The sequence below is a fragment of the Xenopus tropicalis genome, chromosome 9 (genome assembly GCF_000004195.4).
Source record: "Xenopus tropicalis strain Nigerian chromosome 9, UCB_Xtro_10.0, whole genome shotgun sequence".
NCBI lineage: Eukaryota > Metazoa > Chordata > Amphibia > Anura > Pipidae > Xenopus > Xenopus tropicalis.
In genome coordinates this window covers 75,784,963-75,799,719 of record NC_030685.2, presented here as the reverse complement: position 1 = coordinate 75,799,719, position 14,757 = coordinate 75,784,963, and the positions used below count along the sequence as shown (strand labels likewise).

Here is a 14,757-nt window from a genome sequence, read left to right as displayed (position 1 = left end):
ATGTCTGTGCATTTCCAGGTCAGAATCTGCCCTGTGTGCAGAATGACAGGCAGATGCAATTAAAGCAAATGGTAGGATATTATTGGGCGATCATTGGCATTCAGAAAACAGTAAGAGGATCTGCCACATCTGCCATTATTAGGCTTAAGCTGGCCATACACGTGGCGATCTCACGATGTTTCGTACGACCGTCGGTCGCACGAAACATCGTCAGATCCGCCACACACCATTCAGGGCTGAATCGGCAGGTAAGGAGGTAGAAACAATAGGATTTCTACCTCCTTCTGCCGATTCAGCTCTGAAGGGAGAATTTTGGTCAGGCGCCTTCTATGGCGCCCGATCAAAATTTTCTAACTTGGCCGATCGGCGAGCCGACCGATTTCAGCAGCTTCCTGCGATATCGGTCGGCTCGCTGACATGCCATACACGCACCGATTATCGTACGAAACGAGGTTTCGTACGATAATATCGGTGCGTGTATGGCCACCTTTAAGGAAGCAAAGATGTGCGTTGGTAGGGCTGCAGCGATTGTTTCCAAATTGTTTCCTGGAGAACTCCATAACACATACCCCCCTATTCATTTGTTTTGCTCCGTGACAATAAGGGGGCCTATTTATAATGCTGTGTAAAAAACAGCAACACATCGGCTGACTTCGCCACAAGAAAAAACAACTTAGGTGCCGTAGAAAGGTACATTGTTTAACTTTCTGCGGCATCTGTGCAAGTGTATCCTGTATATTGATTCTCTGATGACTGTCAGACAGTTCTATAGTGTCTTCCATCATGGTGTGCTTGGTAAAGGATGGCAGCCTGCTCCACTCCCCCATGCGCACTTTGCGTCACATGCGTTGTGTTGTTTAAATTGCGGCTCATTCTTAGGGGATGAGGGTGGAGGGCTAAGTTGCTGGCAGGATCGGGCCCTGGGCCTACAAGGGCAAGGGCCTCCTGGGTTTTTTCCCAGTGATCCGCTGGCCCAGTCCGACTCTAAAGAGAGACTGTGATGTCGCTCCTCCAGTTAAATAAATCACAACCACCTAAGATACGAGAGGCCTGGGGAATAAAGGATGATAAAGTCTTCCAGGGCTTGGGTTGGTAATTGTAACCGTGTTTGCCATGATATGCTTAGGGCCACAGTCTTATGAAATGCTTGAGAGCCTCAATGTGTCATGAAATACTTGGGGGCCAGACTGTACTGGGGGCTAATGGAACAAGCAACTAAAGTCTGGGGAGTCCACCAAAATGGTCCATATTGGGCTCAGCAGTTAATAGAAAAAAAGGGTAGAAATGAGGGTAGTGCCAACCTACTGTTCATGTGAGATATCCTATAACTAACTCTATGCCATTATCCAGTGCCATATAAGATTTTTGTCAGGTACCAAAACATAAACTTCTCAATAGCTAAAATACTTTCCAAAAGTGTAATCAGTAATGTTCCCTGATTATTGGTTGCTAGGGGTTACTAGACCTGGTGTAAACATTGCTATTTTCCTTGCTCTACTCCCTTAAAGCCTTATATTGGCTTCTGCTTGGATAGCACCTTGGGGTTTTCCTTACAGATAATGCAGCATTCTTGGAAACAACTTCTCCATCTCACGGTGCTGCTATTTATATGGGCCCCGCCATCTGCAATTAATTACTCACAAGTTCCAATTACTCCATTGCTGTAAATACCGTGGTGTTGTGCCATCTTTATTAAGCCTGTAATTATGTTGTATACAGGAGATTGCGGTGGTGTCGGGGGCGGCGCTGCACGAATGGGACAGAAAGTTTGGTTTTTACGACCAGGGAAGGATCCTCAGAACTTAATTTGAACGATATTTGAACGATATTGATGTGGTCGGCTCTAAAAATGGGCTTGGATTTCCCAGGCAATTATAGGGTGCTAGACCATAAAACTGACATTCCTTTGCTTTAAAACTTAGATGGGCAAGTGCAAAAAAAAGCAATTAGTGGCACAGTATGTTTAATTGGTGGTTCTCAGCACACCATCATAGCTGGAGGGCCACGGGTTTGATAACCCCTACTTACATCATTTCTTTCCATTCAGAATGAAGCCCTGCTTTAATGCATAGCCTGGGGCCCCCTTTTCTCTCCCCAGTCCTGAGTTCATATGCATCTGTGTTGTCTCCTTTTTCCTATTTAAACAGATGAAGCCAACAAAGCAGAATAAGCTTTCTGTGACTTACCAGCAACTGCAATGACTGAAACTGACCTGCAGCCTTGTGCCTTTATATGGTCACAGAACCCCTCAGTGACTGCTAATATCCTTATCATTTACAGTAGGGGGTACATTATCCCTTATAATACATGAGTGATACTCAGAGTTCCCTGTATAACTCAGCCTGCAGCCTTGTGCCTTTATATGGGCACAGAACCCCTCAGTGACTGCTAATATCCTTATCATTTACAGTAGGGGGTACATTATCCCTTATAATACATGAGTGATACTCAGAGTTCCCTGTATAACTCAGCCTGCAGCCTTGTGCCTTTATATGGGCACAGAACCCCTCAGTGACTGCTAATATCCTTATCATTTACAGTAGGGGGTACATTATCCCTTATAATACATGAGTGATACTCAGAGTTCCCTGTATAACAGCCTGCAGCCTTGTGTCTTTATATGGTCACAGAACCCCTCAGTGACTGCTAATATCCTTATCATTTACAGTAGGGGGTACATTATATATTCATATAACGTAAAGTACAGAGTACTTTGCTTTTATTTGACTAATTCAGACCAAGGTCTCCTTTGAGCCTGATACACCTACTTTGCTGTATGAACTGCCCTCTGGCACTGGAATTTTGTCATAGGAAATTACAGAATGTTACTCTCTACATCATACTAATTCAAAGGTAACAAGTTGTCACACATCAACTTTCCCACGGCAATTAATCAACGCGGCCTGGACACAAACCTTAGGGGGAAAATGCTGCTGGGAAAGTACTTTTCCCTGTTCCGGGTAAAGCAGCACCTGTAATTGAAACGTATAAAGTGCTAGGAAGTTTCTCACGTTAGTCCCGGTGTTTCTTTAAGGCGGCCTGAAGTTAAGGCGGCGTAGTCATGCGAGCGCCATTGTTCAGCCACTGGGGAGCCAGGAGGCAGAAAGGCATTGTTGGTACTGAAGCAGAATTAATTCACCATGTTATCTCAGTAATAGGCTGCCGGAGAATCCTTTCTACTCCGCGCGCTCATTCTCATTCTGCACCACGCTCGGCTTTCAAACAGACCTGATGAACTGTTTAACCTAATTACCATCAGAAGGATTTATTCAGCTCCTCACTGTGGAAGCCGTAGCTTTATTTAACAGGGCCGAGGAGCCCTGACATCATTATTTCCCCTCCATCTTTATGGAATTACGCTTAACCCGTTTGGGTTGGGGGTTCGGGTTTCACAAATGCATTCACGTTTTCCTATAATCCTCCTTTATTAGGAGACTTGATTTAAAGAGGGCTGATGCTTCAAATGGATCTCTGTTGCATTCTGTAGGATTTTTAGGGGTATAGTTATCAAAGGCTGAGACTATATATTCGCCCTTTGAAAAATATGCCTTTGAAGGAAAACTACACCCCCAAACATATAAAAATATACTGCATAAACAAGCTCATATATAAAACCCTGCTTCATCTAAATAAATCATTTTCATAGTTACATAGGGTTTAATAAAGAGTCCATCAAGTTCAACCCTGCCATTAAAATACACTTTTTTAGTAGTATGTGCTATTGGGTAATCCTAAATAGAAAACTGCCATTTTAAGTACTAAGGGCCGTCCCCTGGGATCATAGGATTCACAGTGCACACAAACAAGCCAAGGCACACATACATGCTAGGCCCCATCAGCCAATGAATGGGCAGAATTCTGTCCATGACAGAATTGTGAAATGATGTAAAAAGGCAATATTCGCTGATATATATGGGCTTTTGCTATGGGTTACTGCTCCTGGGCAAACGTAATTACATAAGCCCATATAATGCCCCGGTAGAAAAGTCCCCATCTACCCACATGACTTTTGCCCACGGTAGCATTTATCACCAGTTGAGGGGTTGTTGATGTGATGGGCAAGACTCATCCAAATGTGTCCCTGTATAGGGAGATGTTAGTCAGTTTATGAATGAACTTCCGTGGCCCTTAAACGGGTGGTGGTTCACCTTTAAGTTAACTCTTTGTATGTTATTGAATGGGCAGTTCTTAGCAACCTTTCAATTGGTCTTTATAATTTATAGTTTTTTTATTATTTGCCTTCTTCTAACTCTTCGCAGCTTTGAAATGGGGATCACTGACCCCGGCAGCCGAAAAACTGTTGCTCTGTGAAGCTACAGTTTTACTGTTATTGTTACTTTTTATAAGTTATTATTTCTATTGAGATCCTCTCCTATTCATTTTTCAATCTCCCATTCAAACCACTCCCTGGTTGTTAAGGTAATTTGGACCCTAGCAACCAGATAGCTGCTGAAACTCTAAACTGGAGTGCTGCTGAACAAAAAGTGAAAAAAACTGTACTACTAGTAAAAATGAAGACCAATTGCAAATTTTCACAGAATGTTACTCTCTGCATCATACTAAAAGTTAACCCAAAGGTAACAACCCCTTTATTTTCACCCATGTGTTTATAACACCCATGTTTGCTGCTCCACAATTGAATACAAGCAGCTCAGTTGGGAGCGGGATATAGCCATTAGCGGCAGCAACTGTTTAACAACATTGTTGTATGATAATTTCCAGGGAGATTTATAGCGGAGAGCTTGGGGGATCCGAACAGCAACCACAATACAATTACGGGGGAAAGGGGGGCGGGGTAGTATGTCGTTTATTTGATCAATTTCTGGTTGTATAATTAAAATTCGAGATAGACCAATAAAATGATGAAAAAAAGAATAAATCTCTCTGTCTGCACCATTTGGATTTTCTGTCTGAGCTGCTAGCAAGAAGGGGGGGGGGGGGGGGTCCGACATGTTATAATAATAAACCAGTCTGCATAGTGGTTAAAACTGGCTTATTGGAGAAGCTAAGGCAGCCTGGGCATCATACCCACAGCATGGCAAGGTTACCAGAGGTGTTTATTTATGGGATTATCTTTATTTACCAACTGATCATAAACTACAGCTCCCAGCATCATTATAGCAGGGACAGCAGTTAGCTTGCACCAACCTAGTTTAGATCAAGCCACCCATATATATAGTAGGTGGCTATGGTTTTTAAGACCAGAGTAAAGTTTGGCTCGTGTATCAATAAACATTGCCCAGTGCTTTTAAAGGAGGGGCACTGAAGGTGGGGTATGTAGCAATAAGGGCCAACACCATGATATTTAGGCCACACCCAGTTACACCTTTTATCCAACTAGACCACACCCTTTTTTTTGTTCAAGCAGGAACTTTTCCACCAAAACAGGGAGGTAAGGGAAGGGTATATATAAATATAATCTGTCTGTTTAATGGGATTTAATAAAAGATAAACTACTAATAATCTGAGAATATTTTCTAATTATGGTCATTTTAATCAGTATAAATGAGTCTGGCCTTATGGGGGGAAGTTGTGTTTCAGCGAGTTTATCTAAGCACCATTTCTTCTAGTAGAAACATGTGAGTTATAAGGCTGTGAATACTGGCATAGAGCGTTGGGTTTAATCCCACACACCTGCCATACATACAGAGTTCTAGAATGGGAGCTTTTCATTCCACTGTTTATTTAATATCCTTGGCTATTTTATTAGGATTGGATATACCATTACCTGCTATGACAGACTAAATGAACCAGACTTGTGGATGTAGAAGCTTTGGGTTTCACAAAACCAATGGCTTTCACAGCTGTTAGTGGTGATGGATGTATTTGCAATCAAGCTGCTTATGCAATGTATTTAGGGATTTCAGGGTTTCTGAGCTTGCCAAGCAGGGGCGCTTTCAGTTGGTTGAAGCAAAAGTAGTTGTAGGGCAATGGCTCTAGTAGGGTAAGATGGTCAGTCTAGAGCAGTGATCCCCAACCAGTGGCTCAGGGGCAACATGTTGCTCCCCAACCCCTTGGATATTGCTCTCAGTGCCCCCAAACCAGGGAGTTATTTTTGAATTCCTGACTTGGGGGCAAGTTTTGGTTGAATAAAAACAAGATTTACTCCCAAATAAAGCCCCCTGTAAGCTGATATTGTGCATATAGGCCCCTAATAGCCAATCACAGCCCTTATTTGGCTCCTCCATGAACTTTTATGGTGCTTGTGTTGCTCTCCAAGCCTTTTTACAACTGACAGTGACTCACAAGTAAGAAAGGCTGGGGGCCATTAGTCCTGTTTCTGAAACCCAGACTAAAACAGGACTTGTGGACCCACAGCTGGACCTGCATCTGCAACCTACAAAGTACCTGCTTTTTTCAGGTAACCCATGGGTACCCGATGCAGGACACTATCTCATGTACCAGTAGAGGTTTCTATATAGAGACTGATTTTGTGGTCTGTTTTGTACCAGCAGCAGTTTGGCCTGCAAGAAACTAGAGGGAACATTGGTAGAATTCATCCTAGGGTTCTTTTATGTTTGTTCAAGACTGATTTAATAGGAAACTTTTTGATTCATCAACTGCTTCTTCACCCTTTTCCTATTTATTAATGGTTATTTTCCCAAGTTACCCAACTTTATGCTACTCTTCATTCTCACCTGGGTGCCATCATGTGTCCCTTGGGTGAACATCCCTGGGGCTGTTGATAAAGCAACAAATTTTGGTCTCGTGAAACAAAACCAGATCTCTTAGGTCTTAGTTTTGTGTCTTAGCAACTTACTCTCACTTCTCCCTTGAGGACTAATTATTAAATTCAGAGTAGAAGGATTTCATGTTTTATGAATAATATAAAGTAGTCAAAAGACCTGCATGATCCTTGGTAAGCAACTGGAGTGGAATAAATATTACTAATTACTTTATTCATATGAGTTTTAAGCCAGGATAATTGGGTATTTGATTTAGTATATTAGGGTTTTTTTGTGGTTCCTCAATTTAGGACATTTTCTGGTCACAAAACAGATCTGCTTGAGCAATTTCCCTGGTCCTAACTCCACCAAAATCCATCCTACCCTCACTTGCTTGGAATTTAACACCATGGAAAACTGAGACATTTGTAGGGTTAAGGAGGAACAGCATTGTTTGTAGGGTGCACGATTCAGGACCTGTCCCATATGAAACAGAACGACTGGGGGTTATAATCCAGAATTCTTGGGACCTGGGGTTTTCCAGGTAAGGGGTCTTTCTGTAATCTTGATTTCCATACCTTAAGTCTACTAAAAAATCATTTTAACATGAAATAAAAGCAATAGGACTGTTCTGCCCCCAATAAGGGGTAATTATATCTTAGTTGGGATCAAGTACAGGTACTGTTTTATTATTACAGAGAAAAGGGAATCATTTAACCATTAAATAAACCCAATAGGGCTGTTCTGCCCCCAATAAGGGGTAATTATATCTTAGTTGGGATCAAGTACAGGTACTGTTTTATTATTACAGAGAAAAGGGAATCATTTAACCATTAAATAAACCCAATAGGGCTGTTCTGCCCCCAATAAGGGGTAATTATATCTTAGTTGGGATCAAGTACAGGTACTGTTTTATTATTACAGAGAAAAGGGAATCATTTTTAAAAAGTAGAAATATTTGCTTACAGTGGAGTCTATGGGCGATGGCCTTTCCGTAACGTGTTTCCGGATAATGGATCCCATACCTGTATTACTTTTACAATATGTCGTCTGCTGAATAGGACGAAGAACATGGAACATGACGAACGGCTGCTGTTTATTCAGCTTCATTTATAAATGGGGAATTTGATCGAGCGACTTATTTTCTTTAATGCAGACTTCTTGGGGGAAGTGCCTACTTCTTGTCTGGAGTTATTTTTATTCTGCAGATATCACCCGCGCATCACATGACAGGCTGGCAGTTATATAACCTTTAATAGCCCACGGGTGCAGAAAGAGTCATAAAAGCATTATTTACAGTCTGTATATACATGCACAGCTGTCTTACTTTAGCACCAGGGTTACCCTACATAAAATATATTTGGAGGAAAATTGTGTTGTGTTCGGGAACATGAAAGACATAGTTACATAGTTACATAGTTACATAGGGTTGAAAAAAGACCATTGTCCATCAAGTTCAACCCATCCGAGTAAACCCAGCACACAACCTATACTAACCAATCTATACACTCACATACATAAACTATATATATACAACCAGTAATACTAACTGTAGATATTAGTATCACAATAGCCTTGGATATTCTGCTTGTTCAAAAACTCATCCAGGCCCCTCTTAAAGGCATTAACAGAGTCTGCCATTACCCCATCACTAGGAAGGGCATTCCACAGCCTCACTGCCCTCACCGTGAAAAACCACCTACGCTGCTTCAAATGGAAGCTCTGTTCCTCTAATCTATAGGGGTGACCTCTGGTGCGCTGATTGTTTTTATGGGAAAAAAGAACATCCCCCAACTGCCTATAATCCCCTCTAATGTACTTGTACAGAGTAATCATGTCCCCTCGCAAGCGCCTCTTTTCCAGAGAAAACAACCCCAACCTCGACAGTCTAACCTCATAGCTTAAATCTTCCATCCCCTTTACCAGTTTAGTTGCACGTCTCTGCACTCTCTCCAGCTCATTAATATCCTTCTTAAGGACTGGAGCCCAAAACTGCACTGCATACTCAAGGTGAGGCCTTACCAGGGACCTATAAAGCGGCAAAAATATGTTCTCATCCCTTGAGTCAATGCCCTTTTTTATACAAGACAGCACTTTATTTGCTGTAGTAGCCACAGAATGACACTGCCTGGAATTAGACAACTTGTGATCTACAAAAACCCCTAGATCCTTCTCCATTAAGGATGCCCCCAACACACTACCATTCAGTAGATAGTTTGCGTTTATATTATTCCTACCAAAGTGCATAACTTTGCACTTGTCAACATTGAACCTCATTTTCCAGTTTGCTGCCCAGTTTTCCAATTTTGTCAAATCGCTCTGCAAAGCGGCAGCATCCTGCATGGAACTTATAGTTTTGCACAATTTAGTGTCATCAGCAAAAATAGAAACAGTACTCTCTATGCCCACCTCCAGGTCATTAATAAACAAGTTAAAAAGCAAAGGACCAAGGACTGACCCCTGCGGTACTCCACTAACCACACTGGCCCAATTAGAAAATGTTCCATTTACCACCACTCTTTGTACTCTATCCTTCAGCCAGTTTTCTATCCAATTACAAATATTATGTTCTAGGCCAATATTCCTCAATTTGATCATTAACCTTCTGTGAGGTACTGTATCAAACGCTTTAGCAAAATCTAAGTAGATGACATCAACTGCCATTCCAGCATCAAGGTTCCTGCTCACCTCCTCATAAAAGGCAACTAAATTAGTCTGGCAAGATCTGTTACGCATAAAACCATGCTGGCACAAACTAATAGTATTGTGAACTGCAATGTATTCAACTATCCTATCCCTTATTACCCCTTCCAGAAGCTTTCCTACTACTGATGTCAGACTAACAGGCCTATAGTTTTCAGGCTGAGAACGAGATCCCTTTTTAAATAACGGCACCACATTAGCAATCCGCCAGTCTCTCGGCACCATGCCAAACCTCAACGAATCCTGAAAAATTATGTGAAGAGGCTTGGCAATCACAGCGCTCAGCTCATTTAATACCCTGGGATGAATCCCATCCGGTCCTGGACCTTTGTTTACCTTTACATGTTCAAGTCTCTTTTGAATTTCCTCCTGAGTGACCCATGCGCCAGTAGCTAAATTACTAGCACTGGGTATATTAAAAGGGAAGCCTTCATTATCTGGCTCCTCAGATGTATAGACAGATGAAAAATAAGAGTTCAAAATTTCAGCTTTTTCCCCGTTCTCATCAACCAACGTACCTCCCCGTGATAATAAAGTTCCCACCCCTTCTTGCTTCATTTTTTTACTATTCACATAATTAAAAAATAATTTTGGATTCTTTTTACTCCTAGCTGCAATATCCCTTTCCATCTCTATTTTAGCTTGCCTGATAGCTTTTTTGCATGCTTTATTTGCTTCCTTGTACCTGATGAAAGTTTCCGCTGTCCCAGCTAACTTGAATGCTTTAAAAGCACGTTTTTTATTACCAACCTCGACCTTAACTCTTTTATTCAGCCATAAGGGTTTTGCTTTGCGATGCCTCTCCTTGCTTACAAGGGGAATATACTGTTGTGTATACCTGCAAAGCAATGTTTTAAAGATGTTCCATTTTCCTTCTGTGTCTAACCCCATGAAAAGCCTTTCCCAGTTGACACATTGCAGAGATGCCCTTAAACTGGCAAAGTCTGCACGTCTAAAATTGAGCGTTTTAGTTACTCCCTTATAGAGCTGTCTCTGTAGCATTATCTCAAAGGAGACCATGTTGTGATCACTGTTCCCCAAATGCTCACCCACACAAATGTTAGAGATAAGTTCAGTATTATTAGATATTACCAGGTCCAAAATAGACTCATTCCGAGTAGGTTCTTGAACCACCTGAAATAAAAAGTTGTCATTTAGCATATTTACAAACCTACTAGCTTTTTCTGACTTAGCCACCCCATTACTCCAGTCAATGTCCGGATAATTAAAGTCCCCCATAATAACAACTTGACCCAATTTTGAAGCCTCCTCCATTTGCAAAAGTAGCTGGGCCTCATCCCCCTCATCTATACGGGGTGGTTTATAGCATACACCAATGATCATTTTCTTTGTGACCTTCAGCCCTACTGAAATTTCTACCCAAAGAGATTCAACGTTTTCATTGGTAATGTCTTTATTACATGGCTTTAAATCTGACTTTACATAAAGACAAACCCCTCCACCCTTTTTAATCCCTCTGTCCCTCCTAAAAAGTGTATACCCATTTAAATTCACTGCCCAGTCGCATTTTTCATCCCACCAGGTCTCAGTGATACCAATTAAGTCATAATTTTCAATACATGCAATAGCCTGCAGCTCCCCTATTTTTCCCGACAAGCTACGCGCATTAGCCAGCATGCAGCGGAGATTACTACTTCTTCCTCTACAGCTTACATTAGCTAAAGGACAGTTAGAGCTAAGGTGAAAATTAGTCTGTTTCCCTTGTAACAATGGAAGCTCCTTATCTGATAAACTATATGCCCCCCTCACTCCTCCCCCACAACCCTTTACTGGTCCCACTGCCCCATCTACACTAGCTCTCCCATAAGAATCTAGCTTACCAACCCCCCCCTTGTCTAGTTTAAACACTCCTCCAGCCTCTTAACCATTCTCTCCCCTAGCACAGTAGACCCCCTTCCATTGAGGTGCAATCCGTCAGGGCTGTATAGATTGTATAGAACCCTAGACATGACCACTAGTTGATAACATCCGTGAAAATTAAGATCCTGCTTAAATGTTTGAGGTTTGAATTCTTAGAGATAACCACAGAGATCAAAACAGCTATTGGGAAGCCACTTCCAATCTAAAGGTGGCCATACACGTTAAGATCCGCTTGCTTAGCGAGGTCACCAATCGAGCGGATCTTCTCCCGATATCCCCGCCTACAGGTGGGTGATATCGGGTGAATTTAGGCTAATTCAGTCGATAGGCCGTCGGGCCAAACGATTGAATTTGAACACCGGTAATAGGTGCAGTCGTATCGGGGACCGCATGAACGAGCCGATTTCAGGCCATACTTCGGTCGGGGAGGCCCGTCGTTTGAGCCTCTACACGGGCCGATAAGCTGCCAAATCGATCTAAGGGACCTATATCAGCAGCTATAATCGGCCCGTGTATGGCCACCTTTACTCTATGGGATTTGAGATGCCTGTGGCACAAAATTGCTTTTGGTACTTGCTGCCTTGTTCCATTGCTATAGTGATTCCATATACTGCGGGAGTTCTAGGCTTTACAATCACCATGGCTTTTCCTTAGGCCAGGGCTGTCCAACTGGAGGCCCGTGGGCCGGATGTGGACCTCCAAATAATTTTATCAGTCGACTTTATAGCTCCATTGTTTAATTGTATTACATAATTATTTTAATGGAGTCTTGATATGAAAAACAATTGCTCCACTACATGTAATAAGTTGGACAGCACTACCTTGGACAGTGATCCAGACTCTGAGTTCTTCTTAGGGTTTTTTAGTAACATTTGGAACATGGATGACTTGGAACACTAAATAGGTTGAATTTCATTTATTTTCGTATTCCTGCAAACCAACAGACTCTTTCAATTTGAAGGTGTCTTGCACGACGCAGCTGTAGATGTCGATGCAGATGTAGCCAGAAAGAAAATCCATTGACTTCCAAAAGCAAATCTTAAGCCAGGGAATGAAACATGTTTGGAAAAATGTAAATACGGAGAGGTGCTGGGCCCGTGCTCATTTCCAGAACGCCGGCTATAAAGCAGGAGGCAGGTGTTCCAATGACTCGCATGCGTGTTAATGTGCCTGGTCCTGCGTTATCCGAGCCATTGTTAAGTTAAAATTAGCATCACATTATGAATATATCCATCCCCTGATAGTATCAGGCACTATATTAAATGTTACTCCGCTAGTCGGGGGATAGGAGATTCAGCTGGCACGGTCCCTGGGCTCCAGTTTGGCTTATTCATGCGTACATAGGGCCAGATGTTTCTGTGCAACCGGCCAGCCGCAGGAATCTTTCCAATACAATAGAACATTTTGAAGTTGCAACTCTATTTCAGCCTGAAATTGGCACTAAATGTAGGTTATAAAGGGCCTAACATCCAAATAAAGGATTTTATTTACCCTTGACTTTACCTGAACCAAGAAGGTTCATAGCCTTTCTTCTTCCAAGAATGTAAACGTTACAGCATTCCATATTCAGTCATAAACGTTACTGTATTCTTTCCAAAACTACTAATACAGACAAACATTTAAGGGGAAAAAATACCCCATTTATGACATGAGCTTATGTAATAAAGGTGCAAAATAAATGTATATATTTTCACATGGACCATTTCCCCACCCCCTTAGGCTGGCAGAGTCAGCCTCTTTTCATTGAATGGATTTTCGAGACTTGAAATCCCTCTGCTTTTCCAGAGAATTTGTCACCCTGCCCACCATAGAAAGCAGTGGCACATCAAGTCCCAGAATCCAGTGTTTAACATGGAACAAGGTGAAGGAGGGGTTCAATAACCATGGCAGGATAGCAAGTGGGAAGCGCCTTCCCCTCTCCTATTCATTTTCCTGTCTATCCATCTTCCTTATCATTTGCACTGGAAAATCAGGACCAAACATCAATGGTGTAATTGTTCCATGCTATAATGCAATACTTTTAGTCCATATGCCGAATGTTGCATTGATTAATGTACAATAATCTGATAATACAATGTGTTCGCTATTCCACTGTCTGTACCTCATCAATAAAGCCCAGCTTCTGCATTTCCCATTTATTTATCTGTACCACACGCTGCAGCCTGACAGTTATTATGTCTTTATTTGATTACGTGCTACCAGCATTATACATTATCTTAGAGATTCTATCTGTTTCCTCCTGCTCTAATGCTCTTACCGAATAATGCTTGGTTTCATGAGAAAACCTCATAAGTGCGCAGTACAGTTATACAATGGCCAAATGTCATGCTGTCTGGCCAACTTGCCAGTGGGATAAACAGACCGATGCTAAACAACAGGGCATATATCGGCATAGCCAGAATTCTAATGGCAGTCTTGGGTTGGTGGCCATATTGATCACATGTGGCTCCTCTCATAACCTCAACTGACAGTTCACAAAGCAGAAAGTATAGATCAACTCTTCACATTGGACAGAACCGCTCAAGTCAATGGAATAAAAAGGGGGGCACCCCTTGTACATTGATGTATTATATATAAAATGGACACCCATGGATCCATCATGGGTTTATAGTCTTTCACAAAGTCCTTGGTTTAATCCAAAGGGGTATTAATATCATGTGTCAGTGGCCCACACAGGAGTTTGATGGGCTAAATGTTATAGGTGCCATAAGTTATAGGCCTACGAGTAAAAAAAGAAAGAACTTATGAGGAATTGTCCTATGCAGGGGCCCACTGGGAGATTTTATGGTGCTTTTATGGTGCTCTATAATTAAAACCTTGCCTTGTCCTACACCTAACCATTAAGGAATGGAATATGTTTTAGGAGGGATATCCATTTGTATATATGTTGTTAACCACCCCAGCACTGTCATGTTTCTACTCAAACTAATGGTTGTGGTTATACATGGGCTGATATAAGCTGTTGCCTTGGCCGCTCCATATTGAGTTGGCATCTTATTGGCCTCTCTATGGGGTCCCCATAAAAATTCCATTGGTATATTGACACCTATTTGTCTCAGTAGGCCCTCATTATAATCCAGTAGTGCATGGGTGGCTGATTTGGGCAGATGTTAAAGTGTAGGCCAGCTTAAGAGCTACTTCTGTAAGCCTGGGGCTATTTTGTATAGTAAAATAGACCTAGGATAGGGCGAATGGAGGGTACAGCTGCCATGTCATGATAAAGGTGGGTGCATCTTTCATTTGAATTATTTAGGTTCCATTGATAGTGGAGTCTATGGAGATTGGCGCTAAATATTCTATGACCAGTGGCCCAAATATCCTGGTTTTCAGCTTTAAAACACAGTGACGGCAGGGACTGGCGACAGCGAGCAGATCAACCCAACCAACAGGCCTTTCTGAGTATGATAACCAGGACACTCTGATGGTGAAAATCTGCTGTGTAATCCAATTATTTCCAGCAATTTGCCCCCTGAGGCTAATCCCTTTTGACTGGTCCTCAAACAGAATT

At 42.0% G+C, this 14,757-nt stretch overlaps 1 protein-coding gene across 10 annotated transcripts in view; it reads left to right on the top strand.

Moving 5' to 3' along the window:
• fmnl2 (formin like 2) overlaps positions 1-14,757 on the top strand; it is a 130,320-nt gene that overhangs the window by 55,602 nt on the left and 59,961 nt on the right. The gene's annotated exons all lie outside the window — the stretch shown is intronic.